The 7,866-nt window shown below is 52.0% G+C and overlaps 1 long non-coding RNA gene across 1 annotated transcript; it reads left to right on the top strand.

The window, feature by feature from the left end:
• The first annotated feature begins 307 nt into the window (after window positions 1-307).
• Window positions 308-7,539, top strand: LOC139684175 (uncharacterized). Its single transcript, XR_011699868.1, has 3 exons — window positions 308-421; window positions 910-1,140; window positions 7,300-7,539. It is a non-coding gene; the product is annotated as an uncharacterized lncRNA (long non-coding RNA).
• Window positions 7,540-7,866: the final 327 nt, after the last annotated feature.

A 7,866-nucleotide genomic window follows, 5' to 3' on the forward strand; every position in this document is an offset into this window, starting at 1 on the left:
ATCCGGTGCTGGTGCGGGTTTGCTGTGCTTTCTGAAACGAGTACAGGAAAAACACTTCCAAAGCCACTATTTCTACATGCCTGGGCTGGGCTGTCCCGGGCTGGGCTGGGCTGGGCTGGACTGAACTGGGCGGGCTGGGCTGGGCTGGGCTGTGCTGTCCCGTGCCAGCCCCGGGGCTGGGGGCGGCAGGTCGGGCCGGGCTGGGCTGTCCCGTGCCAGCCCCGGGGCGGGGGGCGGTAGGTCGGGCCGGGCTGGGCTGTCCCGTGCCAGCCCCGGGGCGGGGCGCGGCAGGTCGGGCCGGGCCCGCCCCAGCGCTGGGGAGCGGCGAGCGGCGCTGCGGGAGAAGGCGCGGGAGCCGCAGGGTGGGTTACGGCGGAGCGGGGAAGGGCTGCGGGCACGGCCGGGAGCGCCTCGGCTGCAGGTGGGCGATAGAGTTGGAGTGCGGGTGCCCGGGAGGGTCGCGGCTGGTGGGAGAGCCGAGCCCCCATCCCTCGGGAGGGACGGAGCGGAGGAGCCGCGGGAGCGGGGCCGGGGATGCTCCGAGCGCTGCCGCGGACACGGAGGCGGCTCTCGGGGGGCGGCTCTCGGGGGGCTCCTGTGCCGCGGGTCCTGCTCGGTCCGTGCTCTGCAGCGCCCGGGTGGGCTCCGCTGGCCGCGCTGGGCGGGACCTGCTGTCCCCTGTCCCGTGTCCCCGCCCCGGGCCGAGCGCTCCGGGAGCCGCCCGGGGGTCCCGCGGCCTCCGGGGCTGGGAGAGCGCCGAGGGCTCCGCCGGAGCGGGGGGATGCGGCTGGCACGGGCTGTTGTCTTTGGGGTTCTTTGCCCCCGACAATTGTTCGAAGGGAGCCTGGAGTTGCTCAAGTTCTAAAGCTCTGGCGTCGCTTTTAATTAAGCGCTAATTGTCTCAAACAGGAGAAGGGCCGTGCAGCGCCTCTCGCCGCCCAGCCCTGACACCGGTTGGGATCTGCCGTGTTGGTTCAAAACAACTCGCACACCGCTCCAGAGGAGGCTTTTGGAAAAGCTCTTTCCTTTTCCTCGTGAATAATGCCTTTGCTCTCTCCGCACCTCACTCGGGACCGTTCGGTTTCGACGGAATTTTGGCAAACCCGGGGCTTTCCCTCGGCCTGCCGGCCACGATTGATGGTGAGAGCAGCGCCAGGGGCATTAAGACCTGAAGTGAACCTTGGAGATCCAAAAGAAAAGCAGCAGCAGCATCTGGGGCCTGGGGCTTGTTGCTCCTTTCCCGTTAGACGTGGGGGGAAAGAATTGTTCCTGTCTGAAGAGCAGGCAAAGTGATGTTTGGGAAGGGCAGTTTTTTGGTTAGCAAGGCTCCAAGTGTAGGTTTTCTGGAGCTCTGCTTCAAACCCATTTGGGTGTCATGAATTACCTCGGAGCAACATTATTATTATTTTTGGAATGAAATACAACTCCTCAACTTCAAAAGTTCAATTTCTGTTGGTTTCTCCACCCCCTCCATGGACTCTGTGTCCCCCTTCTGCAGATTTGGTTCCCTGCCAGGACATTTTGTATCTTGGTGCTCTTAATACTTTACAAACCAATTAACCTCTCTGCCTGTCTTCTTTTCCTTACATGTTTTCCAAACCTCTGCCAGAAAGAGATTTCCTGATTTGAATTTAGTTCCTTAGTAAAAAAATCGATTTTTTTTGTACTTTCCATGTTCTTAAGTTCATCACCACTGAATGTTATCTCAGTGGAACTCTCTGCTCCTTCCAGTTTTGTTAGGTTTTTATTTCCTAACCCTAACCCTAACCCTGACCCTGACCCTGACCCTGACCCTGACCCTAACCCTAACCCTAACCCAAACCCTAACCCTAACCCTAACCCTAACCCTGACACTGACCCTGACCCTGACCCTAACCCTAACCCTAACCCTAACCCAAACCCTAACCCTAACCCTAACCCTAACCCTAACCCAAACCCTAACCCTAACCCTAACCCTGACCCTGACCCTGACCCTGACCCTAACCCAAACCCTAACCCAAACCTGTCAAACTTACCCAGCAAGGGCAATATAGTCTTTATCCCATCTAACCTTGTGCTGATATTTAAAGAGCTCTTGCTAAGTAATTTAAACACTGGGTGGTTTTTTCCTGCCTGAAAGTGAGGCCTCGTTACAGGGGAGGATAAAAGAGACGTCCCCCAGTTGTTTGGCAAACAAGTCTGGTTCTTTCTTGGCTGCTTTTGGTGGATCAACTGTGTTTGCTGCCATTAATCTTGGGATGGAGCCCAGTGGTCCCCTGTTAGTGTCAGTGAGAGAGAACTCAGTGGAAATGGAACCTCTGGGATTCTGCTTTGTCCAAATTATGGAGACGTGAGGAATGAAGATGCCCAAAGAATAATTCTATATCTGAATGATGGAAAAATGAGATGAACTGCTGTCATTTCACTGCTCATTGTGCTTTCTCCTTCTTCCCTCCCCATCACAGGGGTTGGGAACTGCCCTCTTCCAGCAGTGAGTGAGCAAAGCAAGTGGTATCCAAAGTGATGCTGGAATTAATTTTGGATTAGGGAAAGGGAGCAGGAATGGGGAGGGCAAAACAGAGAGAAAGTGAGGAGTGGGAAAGTGTGGCAATAAAATCAAAGTAATAATTAAAAAATACCATATTCTGTGGTCTTAATAGTACCCCTAAGATGGTTTGATTCTGTCCCTGTGCTGACATGTGCAGGCAAATCAGCCACGCTCATCAGCTGAACATCTGGAATGGCTTTAGCAGGGTCTGCAAAGGGACCTGTTCTGCCTTCTGGTTGGGGGTGTTTTTCCTCACTTTTGGGTTAGTGTCTGTGCTACTCCTTTGAAATTTGGCTGTATTTGAGTTTGCAGTATTTGAGTTTTCAGGCAATGTCTCACACTTTCTTTTTTCCAAAAAACCCAACTTTGCATAAAACTAGTTGAGCATTTCATTTTTGTTCACGAGAGAGGAAACTTTCTTGGGCTGGGTGACTGTTTGAGTGAAACTTCCCAGACATCGATGCAGATTAAACTGCCTGGGCCTCAAGTAAGACGTAGAAGGGGGAAAAAAAGTGCTGCAATGGGTTTAGCTGTAACACTTGAGCTGTGAGTCTGAGCTTCTCTTTCCTTTCCCATCAGTGCCCTGTGCTGCAGGGGATTATTTTCCTACCTGTGACTTGGAGTGAGATAATCACAGACAGGAAAGATTAAGGGGCCCTGTGGCCATATCTCCTGGAGCTCAGTTCCTTGCTGAGCTTAGTGACTTCTTCTCTCCAGCTCCTCCATTCTCAGCATAGAGATATTTCAAAAGAAGAAGAAAATGCTGGGAAAAGTGTCTATAAAGTGTAAAATTCCCATTTTTACCTTTATTCCCCGTATTTATTATATACTTGCAGCGTTTTGGCCAAATTGCCCTCTTAGTTCTTGGAAATTAATTGTTCCAGAGACAATCCATCTCCTTACCTTCTTATCTCTCTTGCCAAGGTGGGCACCGGGCACAGGGTGGGCTCCATGGGCTGGCAGGGCTTTGACAAGGTGGGCACTGGGCACAGGGTGGGCTCTGTTGGCTGGCAGGGCTTTGCCAGGGTGGGCACTGGGCACAGGGTGGGCTCCAGGGGCTGGCAGGGCTTTGCCAAGGTGGGCACCAGGCACAGAGTGGGCTCCAGGGGCTGGCAGGGCTTTGCCAAGGTGGGCACCAGGCACAGGGTGGGCTCTGTTGGCTGGCAGGTCTTTGCCAAGGTGGGCACCAGGCACAGGGTGGGCTCCAGGGGCTGGCAGGGCTTTGCCAAGGTGGGCACCAGGCACAGAGTGGGCTCCAGGGGCTGGCAGGGCTTTGCCAAGGTGGGCACCAGGCACAGGGTGGGCTCCAGGGGCTGGCAGGGCTTTGCCAAGGTGGGCACCAGGGACAGGGTGGGCTCTGTTGTCTGGCAGGGCTTTGCCAAGGTGGGCACCAGGCACAGAGTGGGCTCCAGGGGCTGGCAGGGCTTTGCCAAGGTGGGCACCAGGCACAGAGTGGGCTCCAGGGGCTGGCAGGGCTTTGCCAAGGTGGGCACCAGGCACAGGGTGGGCTCCAGGGGCTGGCAGGGCTTTGCCAAGGTGGGCACCAGGCACAGGGTGGGCTCCAGGGGCTGGCAGGGCTTTGCCAAGGTGGGCACCAGGCACAGGGTGGGCTCCAGGGGCTGGCAGGGCTTTGCCAAGGTGGGCACCAGGCACAGGGTGGGCTCCAGGGGCTGGCAGGGCTTTGCCAGCCTCAGGGATTCTGGGATTCTCGCAGGTGAGGTCTGGGTGAGGGACTCCAGTGGTGCATCCCCCGTGCTGTGCTTGTCCTTCAGCCCCGGGGACTGGGGGGGCTGGGAGTTATTCCCAGGGATTCCCTTGACACAGAGCTCTGTGCCTGGCCCAGCATCCCCCTCCTCATCCCTGCAGGCAGTTGGAAGGATGCTGGGACCTTAGAGAAGACTCTCCAGAGGAGCCTGTTGCCCTTGGCTTCCCCACCCAAAGTGCCCCAGGGTTCAGAGTTGGGTTTTCCAGGAAGGCTCTCCAGTCTTGAAAGACTGTTGTACTCCAGTGTGTGTGCTGACCTTAAACCCAAGGTTTGCTGCCAGTTCAGTGGTTTGTGTGACACCTCATCCCTTAAACCCAAGATTAGCTGCCAGTTCAGTGGTTTGTGTGACACCTCACCCCTTAAACCCAAGGTTTGCTGCCAGTTCAGTGGTTTGTGTGACACCTCACCCCTTAAACCCAAAATTAGCTGCCAGTTCAGTTGTTTGTGTGACACCTCACCCCTTAAACCCAAAATTAGCTGCCAGTTCAGTGGTTTGTGTGACACCTCAGCCCTTAAACCCAAGATTTGCTGCCAGTTCAGTGGTTTGTGTGACACCTCAGCCCTTAAACCCAAAATTAGCTGCCAGTTCAGTGGTTTGTGTGACACCTCAGCCCTTAAACCCAAGATTTGCTGCCAGTTCAGTGGTTTCTGTGACACCTCAGCCCTTAAACCCAAGATTTGCTGCCAGTTCAGTGGTTTCTGTGACACCTCACCCTTGCCTGCTGTGGCAAAAGCTGTAGATGTCTGAGAGCTGAAGAAAGGCCACCAAAGGAGCCCTGGTGTTCACCTGGCCATGAGGCAGAGGGCAAACCTCAAGGTCATCCCTTCCTCTTGGCTTGTTCCTGTTTGGAGGGAGAAAAGAACTTGGTGTGTGAGGCTCAGGGAAAGGAATGTTACTGTGCAGCAATGATTCTCACCAGCAAGTCTGCACCAGTTTTGGGTCAGTTTTGGTCTAGGGAATTTCCTTTGTGTTGGTCAAGAAGAAAGAAATGTCCAGTGTAAGAATAAAACATCAAATTCCCACCCATGTGTGCAGTTGTGCCAGAAGGCCCATGCAGAGGATAATCATCTCCCTTGGATTCATGGAATACATTTCTTTGTTTGAGGATTTGATGTCTTAGCCTTTATAATGTTTCCCTGTTGTGTGCAAAGCTGAATTAGTGGTTAAAAAGCCCAAAGCAACCCAGCAGGCTGTGCCATCCCACCTTGGCAAGGCTGCCCTGTCCTGCTCTGAGTAAACTGGCCTGGAAAGGCAGCATGAAAATGCACCATTAAAGAGTTTAAAATGTGAAGTCTGGGAGGCTTTTTCTGTTCAAGAGGAAAGTTGAGTCCAGAGCTTTGTGGGAAGCCACAAGGCCCACGGTGGCATCTGGATGGGAGAGGTGGAGCCCTTAAAGGTTCTAATCCTCCCATCTGTTCGGAATTTGGTTTTCCATTTCCACTGAAAACAGAGAAGTAACTGTGCTGCTTTTCCTGGAAAATGCCTGGTCAGTGCCATGTACAGCCCATGTTTTCAGTTTGGATTGTGCATTTTGTGGCCATGGGGATGCATTGGGGGTTTCCTCCTGTATTGAGTTGGGCACATGACAAAAATGCCATTAAAAGGGAATAAATCTCCCTGTAGGCACTTGAGCATTAATGAGACTTGGATGGAGGAAAGAGAGGGTGAGAAGGAAGGGGTTTTCTGCAATTGTCTGTTTAGTTTGCAGGATTAGATTGCTGCATGTATTTTATCTGTAAATCTGGCTGTAAATGCGTGTGTGTGTGTGTGTGTGTGTGTGTGTGTGTGTGTGTGCATACACACAGCTGGACACACATTTTGTGTTTTACCTGCAAGTTCTGTCAGGTTTTTCAAGCCCAAAGTGTTCTGGCTGTTTAATTTGTCAGCTATAAAAGTATTCAACACAGAATGATTTTTCTCATATGTTGCAGTTTAGATTGTCAGTATAAGAGAATTTCAATGAGTTGGAAGTGTTGTTTGTGTCTGGTCTGATTGAGTTCCTGAGTTTCTCCTGCAGTGAGAGAGACCAGAGAGTCTGGAGTGTGCATTTTGATGAGTAGTTTTGGGAGTGGGAGCAGAAATATTTGTTAGAATGAGTTCTGTAAATGAATGTAACTACTTCTTTACAAAGTAAAGTTGGTTAAACACAGGAGCCTCCTGGTGTAAATTCTGGTGCATTTGGATGTTGGGAGTATTTCCCTGTTGAGTTTTATCTGCTTTTGAGGTGCAGAGTAATATATTGTCAACACTTTTTAAGTGGATTGAATGTGCTGCTGTTTCATCTGGTGTCATTTATTGGGATGTCTGTGGGTGAGGTTTTGTTTTGTTGCTTCATGTTAAATTTGTATTAAGTCTTTATGTTGGGAGGGAGCTTAGGAAAGGCTTCAAGTTTCTGTTGGATTTTTTACTGTTTTCTTAAGTGCTTGAAGATGATCTGTCCTTACTCGGTGGCCCTTTGCTCCCTGGATTCCTCAGTTCAGGTGAATGGAACTGCCTGAATTCCACAGGATGGGATTTGAAGCCCATCCCAAGGGCAGGATGTGTCTTGCTTGTCCTGTATGAGGCTTTTAAGTAGACATTGCTCTTGGGTATGGGAGAGAGATGAGTGAGAATGGCCCATTCTGTTAAAAATACCAAGATTGGAGGGTGTGGTATTCCTGTGGGCAGGAGGATTATTGGACATTCAACAGGCTCTGAAGTTTTGATGGAGAGGCAACTCCTGACAAATTGCTGCAGGTGCCCCTTGGAGCTGGGGCAGCTCCAACCAGCGTTCCTGGAGCTCCCTGGGCACGGGCAGGAGGTGGAGGTTCGTTCCCACTGGGACCCTGTGGGATGCAGGATCAGCTCTGTTCTGGCCAAGGAATATCCAAGGGAAATTATGTCTGCAGTGGAAAGGGATGAGTTTTACTGGGGCAACCATGCAGGTGTGTATTTAAAAGCATTAACAAGGCAGCCAGGTCTTGAAGATCATCCAGGGATTCAGTTCTGTGTTTGTTCTTTTAACAGGTTAACCCTTGCCTTGCATCAGTTCCCCTGAGAGACCCGGAGTGGCTGAATTGAGGAGCCTGAAGATGCTGCTGCTGTGGAAACAGCTGCTCCTGGTATCATTTGTTGGCTGCCTTGGAAGAAGCAACAATCTTTAACTTCTCTTGTAGAACTGGGCATAAGTTTCCAGATCCCAGATTTGAGCTGCACTGGAGGAGTAGAATCACAGAGGCTTTGAAATGCAAATCACAGAATCATAGAATGGATTGGGTTGGAAAAGACCTCGGAGATCATCGAGTCCAACCCTTGGTCCAACTCCAGTCCCTTTACCAGATCATGGCACTCAGTACCACGTCCAATCCACATTTAAAAACCTCCAGGGATGGGGAATCCACCCCCTCTCTGGGCAGCCCATTCCAATCCCTGAGCACTCTCTCTGCAAAGAATTTTTTCCTGATCTCCAACTTCAATTTCCCCTGGCAGAGCTTGAGCCCATCGTGCCCCCTTGTCCTATTGCTGAGTGCCTGGGAGAAGAGACCAACCCCCACCTGGCCAGAACTTCCCTTCAGGGAGTTCCAGACAGTGCTG

Source organism: Pithys albifrons, chromosome 34 (genome assembly GCF_047495875.1).
Source record: "Pithys albifrons albifrons isolate INPA30051 chromosome 34, PitAlb_v1, whole genome shotgun sequence".
Taxonomy (NCBI): domain Eukaryota; kingdom Metazoa; phylum Chordata; class Aves; order Passeriformes; family Thamnophilidae; genus Pithys; species Pithys albifrons.